Source organism: Anolis carolinensis, chromosome 3, assembly GCF_035594765.1.
Source record: "Anolis carolinensis isolate JA03-04 chromosome 3, rAnoCar3.1.pri, whole genome shotgun sequence".
Lineage (NCBI taxonomy): Eukaryota > Metazoa > Chordata > Lepidosauria > Squamata > Dactyloidae > Anolis > Anolis carolinensis.
Genome location: NC_085843.1, coordinates 214,100,863 through 214,116,422, shown reverse-complemented (window position 1 = coordinate 214,116,422; position 15,560 = coordinate 214,100,863). Strand labels below are relative to the sequence as shown.

The following is a 15,560-nucleotide window of genomic DNA, read 5'->3' as shown; positions in this document are numbered from 1 at the left end:
TAGGGTCAGCACAGTTTCCTTGGATTAGGTGGAAAGGAGGAATAGAGCTGGGTATCATCTGCATGTAGGTGGCAGAGTACTCCAAAACTTCAGACCTCTCTCATCAGTTTTATGTATATGTTAAATAGAATGGGGAACCGAATGGAACCCTGAGGAACCCCACAGGTCAATGCCCGGGGGTTGGAACAGCAGTCCCCCAGCACCACCATCCAGGTAGGACCGGAACCACTATAAGACAGATCCTCAGGCTACAAGGGATCACCTAAGTTAAGTACTAGCATTGTTAAGGATGTTCACAAACATTTTCCAAAAGCATCTTACAACTTAAACTCCCATTTCCTTCTGATGTGATTACGTTAAATTGGTGGCATTTATAATATTGTCTTTTTCCTGTGATATTGTCTTGCATTTTGATTGTTGTGAGACACTTTGGAAATCAAACTCTAGCTGAAAAGTGTAGTATGAACAGAATAACCTGTGTCTATGTCAGTCATAGATATACTGCATGGCTGGATGTATAGGTGTTCAAGAAAAGACATAAATGCCACAGGATTTGGTGGATTTACATGTCACACTTTGTGAACAAATTCCCAAAGTGAATATATTGTGTACCCCTCCATATGTAAATTAATTATGTTGAAGATAATATAATTTCACAGGGTCACATTTCATTACAGAGTTTCCTCAATTTTAAGAAAATTGCATCTAATTAGCTCGACATCAGCTAAAGATACAGAGCTATGAACTAAATTATATAGGAAAAACACTGTTCCTAAGTCATTTTGACTCCTTTATAGTGTAAACTCATTAATATTAAACTCCTAATGTTCCCACAATTTTGGAGTGAATAATCACTGTCTTAATGATGTTCTTGTTTGCTTCTTAGCAGTATATTGCATTGTTAGAAACTGATGGCAAAATTAACTTTTTGTCCCTTTGATCAGAAAAGATGATCAACAGAAAAACATTATTAAATCCTAACAAGGGAAAACCAAATCATTGTAAACCACATACAGGTATGGGGAACATGGGGGAGAATGGACAGCAGTCCATCTGATGAATAATAATAATAATAATAATAATAATAATAATAATAATAATAATAATAATAATAATGTATTTCTTATAACCTGCCTTCATCTCCCCGAAGGGACTTGGGGCAGCTTACATGGGAATGAAGCTCAAGGTACAGCTGGCTAGTAACCAGCTGCAATAAATCACTACTGACCAAGAGGTCATGAGTTTGAAGCCCGGGTCGGGTTAAGCCCCCGACCATTAAACAGCCCAGCTTGCTGTTTACCTATGCAGCCTGAAATATAGTTGCATCTGTCAAGTAGGAAGTTTAGGTACGCTTTATGTGGGGAGGCTAATTTAACTAATTTACAACACCATAAAACTGCCAGCAACATGCAGGAATGAGGAAGTACAGCCACTAATGGACGGTGAAGCAACAGCTCCCCTGTGGGCGGAATCGTGAAGCTGGAAATGTTAAACGCCTCTGTGTGTGTCTATGCTGTATGTTGTTTGTCTGATGACATGGAATGTTTGCCCTATATATGTTCATTGTAATCTGCCCTGAGTCCCCTTCGGGGTGAGAAGGGCGGAATATAAATACTGTAAATAAATAAATAAATAATAATATATAATTAAAACACAATACAAAAGACAAGATTAAAATGAATAACAGAACAAAATATTAAAACATCTTAAAATGGATCACACAACATCATCACTACAGGGCAAAAGTGGGACTATTCAAATTTTATGGGAAGGGCAAACTTGTGCAACATGGGTAATAGGACCAGAAGCAGGATAAAGTGCTGGGAACCAAACAAGAGCAAATTAAAACTGAATTCATGAAATGATGAAACCTTACACATAAACTGAATTGAAATATGGGATGATTTTAATTAAAATATTGACCATTTAATTATTCCTTGAGATGAGAATAGGGGAAGAAACTTAGCATGGGAATAGCTGGGGCAGTAGGTCTCTCCCAGACCATTACCTCAGTTTTCCCTGGTTGAGAAAACTGAGATCTTGGGGAAAAACTTGATTTGGGTTCCTGGCTGGCTGGCCATCTCTTGGAAAACCAGACTAAGAACTGAACCCCTAAGTTTCATGACTTCTAGTGTGGAGATAAAACGTTCGGGCCAGAAACCAAACACACTCTCCCTCCCAACCCAATACGTCACATGACATGTAAGCAAAGTTCCAGAGATCTGCCTTTCACCAAATAGGTGTCGTAGGTATCACCACATGCCTTCGTTTCTCCCCAACTATATGTGGCGTGACCATCAAGTTAGGACATCTTTTCAAGTCAATTGACACTTTCTCAAAGCATAGTGTAGGATAGGTGAAAATTCTACCTGGCCCAAAAGTGATTTGAAATCTTATACTGTATAAAAGTCAGGAGCTTGGGTTGAAATTCTAAGAGCCAAAGAGATCTGTAAAGGGGCAGAACAGTCCTAAATAACTTCAGCTGTCCCCCCCCCCCCCCCCAGGCACGATATGACCAGTGCACCATAGTGCAGATAATATGATTATCTGTGGTTTTGTTTCATTGGAGGCCAGCAAAAAGTGCTCTTCCCAGCTAGCAAGCATGGTGTACTATTTGAGATCTGCATGAAAGGACACAAACCATATAGTGAGCTAAATCCAAAAGTAGTCCTGTCTAATATAGTGTTACTGAAATGAAAGGGATTTCATAATCATAGTTACTCTAAGTCTGAAAGAGTTCAGTGGTCAACGTTACATAGAGCTAACAAAGGTTAGCTCATGGCACCATGCCTTTGCTTATCAGATACAACCAATTAATGCCAACTGCTCTGATATGCTATCAGATTGAGTGTCCCAGGATTATGGATATTTTCTTCTTGCGTTTCAGTCTGTGCACCTCTCAGGAAGACACCTGAAACATGTTTCTCCAGGAAACATGTTTCTCCAGAATGATCTGTCTTTGTTCTTGCTCATTGTGAACATCCTTAGGAAACTTACATATCATCTTCTTTCTTCTGAGAGACCAACAAGACAGTTTCAGCTGCCATCATCTGATTGTCAAGGAATACCAGGTGCTATGGTCCGTATTTCAGAGGAAGGCAATAGCAAACTACCTTTGAGTATTCCTTGCATAAGTAAATTCCATGGAACTCATGAGTTTGCCATGAGTTGATAGAGAACTTGAAGGCACATACAATCTGATGACCAAACAAAATACTTTAACTTGAATAATTTGGAAAACCTCCATAAATTTGCTTTTGTCTCTTTACTTCCTGAAATAAATCAATGTTCCATTAAAATAAGAACACAGGGATTTGAAAAACTCCTCTATTGTTTTGCGTTCTGACTTGTTTTGTTTGTGGCTGGCATATTTGCTTCTCTCAAAGGATCAGGAGGAAACCATATCAAGAATTCTGATAAATCCAAATTAAATCTGTAATAAAGATTTATTATTTGCATCCAAGCTGAATTTCTTGATCAAACATTTCCTTGTTAAAGCCCTTCGCAGAATACAAGTGTAAGTATTCTTCCAATTTGAACTACTAACAGCCATTGACAAGTAGGTTCTGCAATCAAATATTGCATCGCATTGACCCTCCTCAGAAAAGGTATTTTTCATGGGGTTTCAGCCAACCAGCCCCACCATGGAGAGTGCTACCAAGTCCAACTCTGTGTTGTTTTTCAACTATCACCCAATATTTCATGGCTACAAAGTATGCTCTGTATTCATTTAACATGTGTTTGAGTGTGAATGATTGTGTTCCACATTAGTTATGCTTTGGTTTTAGATTTAGGCCTCTGAGTTCTTCTAAATATATATTGGTATTTCTCTCTTGTTTCCAAGTGGCTATCCTTGACTTCATTTCTGTTTGCAACCACTACTTGGGATGTGTGAGAATCCATTTTCAATCTAGGGTCCAGCAAGTTTGTATCAATGAGCAATTCCAGGACTGCAAAGCAAATTAAATGTACTAGTTTCTACACCAGAATCCTAAAAAAGAACAGGCCACTATGGACACAGTTGAATGAATGTGCACATTTTAAAATGTGCACTGAACAATATGCACACTTTAAATGGATAAATTCTTTGGCCTTGAGAATCTGCCACAGGTTTAGAAATAACTTTTTATTTATTTTTAAAAAACCTAAAGCATCACTTCCAGTATCATTCTTTTAAACTTTTGAGGTAAGAGTAGGACAAACCCTGATTACATTCTAAATTGAGGAGGAAACAATATTCCTTTTCATCACTGAAGGGCTAAAGGAGACCCACAGTTTACAGAAAACATGTAGTCTGTTCTTGTTGGGGAATTTATGTGAGTAATGTGTACACTTTAAAACAGACACAAATCTGCAGACATTTGAAAAAAACACACAGAGAAGAACTACACATATTTTAAATATCCAAAACAACCCCTTAAAGCATTTTAGTCAATATGGAAAATTATTAAATGTCAGCCATAAAAAAACACTGAACATTCTTGGGGAAAATAACAAAAGAAGTGTTGATTTTTCCCCCCATTAAAAACATGTCTCACATGTTTTGTAATTTAACATGTAAGTTGACCCTTTGTGTGGTATGTCTCTTTTCCAATGAACTCCATTAGCCTTAATTTGATACCGGCTGCTATATTGCCATATTGCCATCCATACATATATGCAGGCAATTTTGTCAATCATCTTCTCTTTTCTTGATTTCTTATTGCCTTGCAATCATCAAAGAAGTGCTAAGGGAGTCACAGATTGAACATTGATGAGAAAACATCAATGGATGTAGATTTTATAGAGATGAACAAAAAAAGCTGTTGGTAAAATAGAGCAATTTAAGCGGCCGCAGAAAGTGAGATCCAGAACTTGAGGTGTGGACACTGAACCCATTAGATGGTGATCAGCCCCGACACTCAGCTGACCTGAGAGTCCATGTGCTTGGCAAGTGAGGAAGTCAATGTTTCAAAATAAATCTCACCAAGTTTGAAGATGAAGCCACTGAGGTAGTTTATTCAATCAGCTGAAAGTGATGTCAGTAAGGTGGTAATCCACAAAGATAATCTGAGATACATCACATTGAAACACAGGCATTTTTACAAAGAGCACATGAAAATTTCCAACTCCTGCCCAACTGTACTGGCTTCACTGTGATTGGCTGAGCCCTGATGATGTCAGGGGAGGTTCCCAGTGAAGGTGGGAGCTTGGCCTCTGCTGGCCAATGAGAGAACGCTCCTCACTCTTGATGTAGATTTCCCTCTGTCCAATGACTGGAGAGGGTGCTGGCAGTCCAGGAAACAATGGCGCTGGAAATGGTCCTTGACTGATTATGGAGTCCCAACACGGGATAAACAAAGGAACGTACATGGTCCCAGGGAACATTTATTGACACAGAGTTGTTAGTGATATGATTTCTAGCTCTCTGGCTCTGTTTCCTGTTTAGTCCATAGCAGAAAAATATTGTCCATCCTGAGAGGATTAAAATGATTCAATAGCTGGGGAAATGAAAAAGGGAATGTCAATGTTTTTAGGAGCAGGGCATAGCCATCTCTTCGGGAGAAATGCTATGCCAGGAGAAAGGTGGCTTTTGTATGTCTAGGTGGCTTATTCAAAGGGAAGGTGGCCCCTTTTCTGGAATCCTGTTGTCCTTCTATTTAGCCAGAGCTATCACAGATGTGTGAATGGATCCTATTTGATGTAAATGAAGCCCAGGAAAGACTGTTGATTTGTTTTTCCAGGGCAGGAAATTGTAAGCAAAGGTCACCTCAGGGTTGAGTCGGTGGCATCAGTATTTTATAGAAAGATATAAAGCATAAAGATTAAACATATAGACACAAAAGGAAATCATGGTTAAGGGGGATTCAGTACTTCTGCATACCTGGCCCCATGAGATGATTGGACATGTACTGAGAGGGGCCCACAGGACCCAAAAGGAAGTCAATCCCCCTCGGGCATTCTATGGGGAAGAAAAAGTAGGAAAAAAGGATAAAAAAGCTAAGGTAGACATGCACATAAAGAAGAAGAGAAGAGATGCGAGGAGTTTGTGGATGATGAAAGAGACCTACTTAGTTTCCATGTCCACAGGAATTGGGGCAGATACAGAGTGTGGTACCCGGGGCTATGGGATATATTGTTTGGCTAGGAAGAATGGATAGAGGAAGAATGGTAGGACATAGTAGTTAATGGGGGAATGTGAGTCTCCCCCCCCCCCGAACCACTGGCAAGAAATGGATGAGAAACAGGTTATGGATGGAAGATTTTGGTATCCATTATAATGCTGAGCCTGGGAACAGGTCAGTTCATCTGCGGACAAGCCTCAGTGCAAGTCAATGGGGAAAGCTAACTGTGGGAAAATGTGATATTCCCAGATGTGCAGAAGCCCAGGGTAGGTGTAAAGAGACATATTGAGGGCACTAGTGTGAAGGAAGGGGCTTTGAGTGTGTCCCCTTCCGGGGGCTGCAAGGGGCCATTGCCCAGGCTGCCTGGGAGCGTGGCCGGAATGTGGAAGTGGGTGAATAGAGAAACACAGGAGTCAAAGAGCCAGGAGGTGATTGGATAAAGATAACCCTTTTAGTTAGGGTTACAGACAATAAAGTGGGGGCTTGTTGAGCTTCTGGACATCAGTAGCTGCTGCTGGATGTCTTCCATTCTTGAAATTCATTAATTTGTAAATCAACAACCGGATTAACCCATGGAATGCTCTGCAGCAGCAGCATGTCAATCAATTTGATATTTTGGATCGGGGGGGGGGGTCTTTTGTGTTCAGTGACAGTGGGACTGAGAATCTACTAACATATAGGAAAGATACAGAAAAATATTAAGACAAAAAGATGCCTAAATAGTATACCATACATTTCAAGCAATAAAACCAAGTATCAACCATTTGCGAAAAATAAACTTGTCAGTCATTTCTCATGGGAAACAAAAATTCCATATCAAAATTTTTGAGGAAAGATGAGTCATGTTTAAAGAGAAATGAACAAATACTAGAGAGTTCCAAGAAGAAGGAGCCAGCAACCCAGCAGAACTGCAAGTAATTTGAAATATCCTTATCCATTAATTGATAACTTATATTTATCCATTAATTATAGAGTAGCTAATCCATACTCTCCAGTTCAGTTTCATTTGAGAAGCAATGTAAAGTACTATCCTAAAGAGGCAGTGAATTCTTAACTTTGATATTCTCACACTATCCAATTACAACACTCTAATGCTACTTTAACTGCCATGGGTACATCCCATGAATCCAGTGATCTGTAGGGGCTTTTGGGGAACTTAAACTCTTGGAATACAAATCTAAACATTCTTGTTAAATTTCTGAGAGGACCTTTGGTCTCTTCCTGCTTTTTCTTGAAACGTCCTTCTTCTATCTTGCCCTCTCTATCCAGCTTATGGTACCTTCTGAAATGAATACATTTCACATGGCCTTTTCTTTTCTGGTGACCTTTAAGGATTTTCTGTCCTTTAACCTTATGAAAGTGTGCAGATATTAGACAGTTAAAATGCTTCTGCTGCTGTAAATGTTTAAAGGGCTTATGCCTTTTTTCTCAGCTTTTGAGCCGGATAAAGTGCTTAGGCTGCCTTCAGGCATTTGATTTTAACAAACAGAGGCTTCGGTCTTGAAAGGAACCTCTATGTCGCCACAGGGGGCTGCCTGTTTACAGTTTATTATGGGATCACAGGGTATGAATTGAAATGCAAAGCCCATGTTAATGCAGTATTTAAAGAAATGAAGCCATCAGGAGTTTCCAGCATTCAGGAAATGCTAAACAAAAACAAAGTATTATAGCTATGCTCCTCATTTTCTATGATTGCCCTTCGGTAAGTTCTAAGTTGTTATTTGGTAGGGGTTTTATATACATAATTAAAACATGTGAAACAACAAGGATCTATAATTGAGTGTAACAGAAAACAAAGTTGTCTTAAGAAAGTAAATTTCAAGCTATATGCCATTGTTATTCTATTACACAGCCAAACCAAAAAGAGAAATGGAGTCATGGTCCTTAGGCCGGTTCATGGGGTTATTTGGAGTGCTGATTCAGAAAATTGCATTGGATAGACAGCATCAGTTTAAATTTCTTAGATTTCATAATTCTCTATGGGACAGCAGACAATGACATTGATAGCATATGTTCTATATCTCAAAGACTAGAGTGGATAGGGGAAAACTGATGCCATTTTTGGAATCAGGGACATACCAAAATGTGTGTTGGCCAGTGTTATTATTATTTTATTCATTTATATCCTACCTTTCTCCCAATAATGGAAGTCAAAGTAGCTATCAAATACAAATTAAAAACAGAAGCTAAAAGAAAAGTATTAATATGAGATTTTAAAAGGAATTCAACAATTAAAGTAAAAAGATTAAACATTAAATATTTAAATACATAAAAGAAATCCTTTCCTTTCCATTGCTGAAAGCTTTGGTGTTCTAAGAAGTAATTCTAAGCAAGCAGCAACTGTAATGGCCAAATTACAAAGAGTGCACTTTTTGTGTTGGGTTATCTAAGCAATCATGCATGCATTTTCAATGTGGGGTGGTTTATGTAGTTAGTTATGTTTGTTGCTTAGTAACCTGAGCCAAGCTGCATTCCAGAGTTGATGACACCATTTAGGGGGTTTTGCATATGAAATGGGAAATGGGAGTATCCTTTCTGGGGACACACAGGAAGTGATGTACAGATGCCTCTTCCTGTCTCTTCCTTCTTCGCTCCTGCCATGCCATGCCATGCTGATGTTCCTGTTTGTTAAGAGATATGTAGTATCCTGAACTGTTTTTTCTTTTGGAACTAAGATGTTTTTGCCTGTATGACCATCATCATACAAGATTGTGAGTAAACATATTTTTGCTATTTTATTTTGATGTCTCTGATGTTTATTTTATGCGCATGACTTTTTAAAGGGAAAAGAAGGCTGGATATTTTGTCTTGTTTATTTTCTTTTTACCTCTGCTCACATAAACCCCTAGTCTTCTGCGTTTTTGACTGCTCTGCACCAATATTTAACCATATTGGTTTCATAATCTTAACAGGTTATGAATATATATTCCTATTATTTTGCTGCTGCACATTAAATTCAGCAGCAAATCCTTTTTTTCTTTCTTTTTTGGTTTCCAGGTTTTGAAAATTGAGGTGTGCATTAGATTGAGTGGTGCATTAGACTCTGGTAAATATGGTAGTAGTTCCAAGCACAAGAATACTGTTGGCTCCTGGCCATAGAATGGAAGAGGTCAAATATTGGAACTCCCATGTGATTGAATCCTTATGCTCTTTTGAAGCTAATAATAATAATAATAATAATAATAATAATAATAATAATAATAATAATAATAACTTTTTATATCCCACCACCATCTCCCAAAAGGGACTTAGGATTCTAAGGCATATTAAAGGAGACACTCTACATTCATGCTATACAATAGTGACCATGTATATAGTTTACATCTGTAGCATTTGTATTTCCCATTCTACAGGCAATAACAAGGCTTTCCTGATGTAGTATGCATCTCTTACAGCATGCTGAAACTGATTAATTGGGGTTTCTAAATTTGGTGTTATCCTATGTTTCTTAACATAGTTGGACCGCAAGACAGCTGGATACAAGAAAATATCATTTTTAAAGCTTTAACAAGTGGTAGTGTGCTGTTGAGTGGAAATTACTTGTAAGTTAGTAATGAGAAAAGAGCTCTGGTTATTCCTAGTTCTTTCATATGCATGTGCGTAGGACTCTTAATGACTTTTACCCATTGCATAAGGAGGTATCTAGTACTTTCATGCACAAAAGTTTTGCCCAGATAGTCAATAGCAACTGAACTGTGCCTAAGATCCTCTTTTCATTGGGCAGTGGTTGTGTGCTAAGAGAGCTCTATTACATCATTAACTCTCAACAGTCATAACACTTTTGGATTTCCATGATAATAAACTGGCATAGTATTATGCACTGCCAGTGTAAAATATGACCACAGCATAAAATAGTTATGGTCAGGTGGCTGTCTTTTCAGTTGCAGGCTACAGTACCTGGGGAATTTCCTTGCAAATAGGAGGCCCAGCTGGCTAACCAAACTAGTCTATTTGTCTCTCATTGTTCTTCTGTTGATCTGTGCATATCTTTCCCCTAGCACACAGCAGAACAAAGACAAATGGAACAAAAGTTAGAGGGAAAGAAGAATGAGAGCAGCCCTTCTTGAACAATGATGAATGAACTGGTAAGAAAAAATAGTGTGCTAACAAATAAATGCAGAACAAATAAATGCAGCAACTGTTTATGCCATGAATCTTATTTAAATTTCTTTAAACTCTTGCTGTTGAAATATCAACAGGGGTTTTACTTTGACAACATGATTTCCAGACAGATGTGCAAACACATTTGATTACTTTCATATGGCACTGTGCTTGGTTTCTGCACTTGATTTACGCCATCCAGACACTGGTCTACATAGGATTGGTTCTGAGCATTTCCTGGGCTTAAAGAAGTCTTGAAAAAATGTTATGCTCACAAAATATAAAATTTGCAGTTAAAGATTATTCTCAGCTCTGTCCTCGATGCTTGAGACTGTGGTTATGAATGTTGGCTCTATTTCAGGCTTTTGGCGAGTGGTATAGCTTTTGATTTTCAAATGTCAGTAAACAGTTGTGTGGCCAGTGACCTAAAACAAGGTCACAGAATTAGAAAGGATGACCTTTCCCTGTGTCTTATGGCCCTGTATTTCTATAAATCAATGACTACATCCTTAATGTTTTAAGGCAAGCAATACAAGCAAGATCTGTAACAACACATTGCAGTGTCTCATGCTCCAGTTCAGTGTGCCAGCTAGTCATCAATTTCATTTCTCATGATATTCTACTTCCCGTCTTTCTTACAATATCACATTATGACCACCAACTATGCTCAGTCTCCACTGGATTGTGCATATGTGTGGCAGAGGAAAAGAAAGTGGTGGCGAGTTAGTTGGGCTTGCTTTCTTGGGATATTTTTCCTAACACTTCTTTTTCCCTACTACTGAGAACGTTGCTCTTCTTCCACCCCATCTCACTTTATTTGTTGTTTGATAAGAATGTTCCAAATGTGAGTTTATTGTTAAAATCAATTTTAAAAATCTATATTTGATTTATTTTAAATGACTTTAGGAGAAATCACAGCAAAATTGTCCTTATCTAGGTAGAAATCTTTGGTTTCAGACCAGATTTGAATCCCTTTGTATTCTGCCATACTTGTGTTGAATTAGGATTGCTGCCATTTTTCTTTGACAGATAACAACTTAATCTTTCACAGCTACACAGGTGGCCAGGTACAATATGGTGCTCTTCAGCTGAGAACAGTTGTACTAGTTGAACTTGGCAAACACAGGTGGTTGAGAATTTCATATGATCTACCGCTATCTCTCAATCTGAGCCTGACCTAGTTTTGAGATCCTCAAAGGAGAGCTTTCTCTTGGTCTGCTGCCATTTTAGGTATATTTGGTTGGAACATAAGAACCAGCCTTCTTTGTGGATTTTCCCAGACTGTGAAATTTCCTCTCACAGGAAGCTAGATTGGCTCTTTCATTCTCCTTTCATTCTACTGGCAGATGAAAATCATGCTGTTTCCCCAATCTCATGACTGTGACTGTTTGTTGCTGATGGTTTTTAACTGGGATAAAAAGAACTTTTACTGATATTCTACATTGGCTACTTAATTAAATATTGTCTTCTTTTTGACATCCCAGCCCCCATGCACTTTAAGAGTTAGTGGCTGAATTGGAGGAAGGAACTTCCAATTGGGATGCAAATTGAAGGATGTTTCCATCCTACCCTGCAAAGGTTCAAGGCAGGTGATGGAGAAAAGGGCATCCACTTTTGACTGATGCATTTGCTGGATTTTAAGATGTGTTGAGATGGTATTTATCTAGTCATAGATATAAGCTTACTGAATGCAGAGCAGTTATGGATTTTTAACTCTAGTTTAAGAATCCAAAACTGCAATACTGAATACCAACTCTTGCTGTTCAAAACATGTAAAATGTGGGAGGAATCAAAAGCAATAGATTCATCTACCCAATTAATCAACTGGTTCTTTTTTCTGGCCAGTCTTTCTCCTGAGTCTCCAAAGCTTATAAAAGATAGAGGGGAGAGCTCTCAAAAGACCTCATCACATGGAGCTTGGGCTCTGTCCTAGGAAGCTTCCAGGATGGAGTCAGGACGGAACCCACCAGAGCCCACCACACGATGCAGGACTACCTCTAGTAGGGCTCCATCCTGGCTCTGTCCTTTAAGTGTCCTAGGACGGAGCCCTGAGAACATGGGATGCTAACCGTTATTATATAAGCCAAAAACAGCTCAGGGGGAAACCAGACAGTGATAGTTTCCCCCATGTCATGGGGAAGGGTATGATGTGGGTGATGCAGGGTACTTATTACAATTTTCCCTGCTGCCTGATGGATTTTCTCACCTGCCCGATGGATTCCTCCACTGTCCCCCAGCTTAGAATCTCAATGTGATGAGGTCCTTAGTCAAGTGCCATGAATAAAAGCAAAGCAGTGGCAGCCATCTTAATTATGTCGATAGCTCTCAGTCCTGCCTCTCAAGTATGTACCTATGTATTTTTCTTTTGAGCATTCTCACCCCACTTTTCAGATAACAGAGCCCTTAGAGTATACTACATAAGTTCAAGAGCAACATAGGTTGTCACTGGACACTAGGCTATTTAAAGAGATAGAAATGATAACAATAGATTCCTTTCTTGAGGAGTTTGGAGATGAATGGCCTTTATGAGGCGAGATGCGAGGGCTTTAGTTCTGTTGAAAATGACAACCTTCTTCAAGCCTTCTCTAGTAATGTTTATCTATGATCCTGTTGCTGACTGTTTCCTATATGTATGTTCTGGTATGCAGCTTCCTTTACTCTGTGGTACCTGAGAAGTTATAAAAGGGGCTTCTGACCATATCACAGATGCAGACAGATGATAAACTACAGACTACTTCAGACTTCTGATCTCACACTTGTTTGCTGTTTTTGCTGTAAGAAATGTCCTGGCCAGATGACACAAAGAACCACCTCAAACATATCTGAAACTGGACTGATAATATTTGTACCTGAGTATGCTGAACAAATGAAAGTTGTGCATAAACCAAATAAGTTATTTTTATCAAGGTTTTCCTCATTTGAGAACATAAAATATAACAAGTTATTTTATGGGAGAATAAGTACATTTTTGGGTACTGAAAAACACTTCTCAAGCTCTGCTGTTTTTATGCATTGGCAAATCTGTTTTCCTAACAGATCAGAGATAATAGGTTATTCAGTCTAACAACTGAAACCATTGCCTTGCATAATTATATCTGATTGTATACCACAATAAAAGATTCTATTCTAACGGGTTTTTGGCTCTTCTCTGAAAGGTCATGCTTTTCAAATAAGTTATGATCTCCAAAGGGTGTTTTTCCAAAAGGTTATGAATTTCATTTTTTTAAAAATTCCAACATGACTAAGCAGCAGCATCTTAATTGTATGACACCCCTTATCAACAGATACAATGTCCATGGTGTTACTTATCCAAGCAAGAAAATAAATATGCCGTGTCATACCCCATGAAGACCCTCACTGTTTACCCTTAGTTAAGCCCTTTTTAGTTAGAGGGATTAATATTTTATGAACAGTTTCTGGGGGGTCAGTCTCTTTGCATTTAAAGCCCTCATCACCCTGCCCCTTTAAGAATCCCTTCAGGGGCAGAGCCTCAGGCAAGGCACTTCTGGTTCTTGGAAGAGTCAGCCTTTCCATAACTGGAATGTGAAAAGAGGAAAGCCAGAAGGTCTACAAAATAGCATGTTCAGTTGGAGCTGTATTCAAGTTCAGTCAGAGATGGATTCAAGTCCAGTCAGAGTGAAATATTGAAACAATCTTAGATACAATTGAACACCATAAAAGAAAGAGACAATAAGAGGAAATAAAGATTCAAGAGCCTCAGTTCAGCCAGAAATGTGTCTACCTCTCAAAGACTACCTCTCCTTATAAAGATTTTTTAGTGAGACTGAGGAGAAGAGAAAGTCTAAAATTCTTGTCAGTTAATAATTTTTTGTTTGATTCAACAATATAGTCTCCAATCTGTTCCTTGCGCAGCCAGTTCACCTTCCAAGTAGTTAAGATAGCATGGGGATGGAACATGCCCCCCCCCCCAAGAAAGTTATTGTGGGCCTCTCTAGATCCTCCAGTGCAATTGTATGTTATGCTTCCAGACTTTGTTAAGTGTGCTTAACTAACTCATAGAGTTAGGATGAGGGAGTTATGATCCTGACAATATTGTTATGGTCATGACTAAGTAGTAATCATGAATATGGAATTGTTAAGAATAAGTAAATATAGGCAACTATTCCACATTCACAATTGCTACTATTAAAACTGATACTGTTGCCATGATTACAACTCCCTCATCCCACCTACTTTATCAAGCATCAAATGCATGGGGACAAGTATCTCATATATTCATGTATACGTCAATAAGTTGCGGGCAAAATTATAGATTTTGATATGACCTCTGGAAAAGATGAGAGTCATTCTGCAAAGAGGGAGAAGCATCAATGCCACTTTAGGGGAGCAGCCACCTGCCTTTCTGCAGTCTTCTCAGAGAAGGGGATGGCTCCTTTTTGGTAAGAGATAAGGTATAGTAGCTCTCATCAATAAAATTTGGAGTCTTTTTTGACTAAAATTTCTAGGCATGACTAACAGTGGTAAGGTAATCTCCACCAGGTTTTAGTGCAGATGAACCAAGATAGATTAACAGCATCAGAGAAATCAGATTATTGGCCAGGGAGAACCTGCATTAATAATTTATAAGAGGATTTAGAAATGTGACATTGATTTTGTATTTCGAAACATGTGGGGAGGAATACTTTGATGTGTTGTTTCTACCATTGAGAAGGCCTGCCTTTGTGGTGTTAGTTGATGGCATCGAATATAAAAGAATTTTTGAGATAGAAACCTGAGTTGTTAGGTGACAAAGAAGATAGTCACAGCTGCAGTTGCTCAGTCTGAACCATTCTAGGGCCTGAAAATTCCAGAATTTGCCTCATAAGCTGTTGAGTATTGATGTTAATGCTGTTTCTATAGTAAGCATATCTAACAATAGGTAAAGGTAAAGGTTTCCCCTGACATTAAGTCCAGTCATATCTGACTCTGGGGGTTGGTGCTCATCTCCATTTCTAAGCCTACGAGCCGGTGTTGTCCGTATACACCTCCAAGGTCGTGTGGCCGGCATGCATGAGCGCTGTTACCTTCCCGCCGGAGAGGTACCTAATGATCTACTCACATTTGCATGTTTTCGAACTGCTAGGTTGGCAGGAGCTGGTGCTAACAGCGGGCGCTCAAGCCACTCCCAGGATTTGAACCTGGGACCTTTCGGTCTGCAAGTTCAGCAGCTCAATAGGATGGTAACTATTCCCCAGTTGATGAATATGAAAAGAAACTTTTGCATTTTTATCCAGTTAATTTGAAAGTAAACATTTCAGCTAAGAAGGTGAGCAAATATAAGATCCCAGCTATCATATTCATGGGGCCTGAAAAGTCAAATAAAATCAATTAAAATATTTTTAAAATGTTTAAGGA

General features: G+C 38.7%; 1 long non-coding RNA gene across 1 annotated transcript; it reads left to right on the top strand.

Moving 5' to 3' along the window:
- The first annotated feature begins 8,468 nt into the window (after positions 1–8,468).
- Positions 8,469–13,335, top strand: LOC107983742 (uncharacterized). Its single transcript, XR_001731048.2, has 3 exons — positions 8,469–8,815; positions 10,103–10,189; positions 12,854–13,335. It is a non-coding gene; the product is annotated as an uncharacterized LOC107983742 (long non-coding RNA).
- Positions 13,336–15,560: the final 2,225 nt, after the last annotated feature.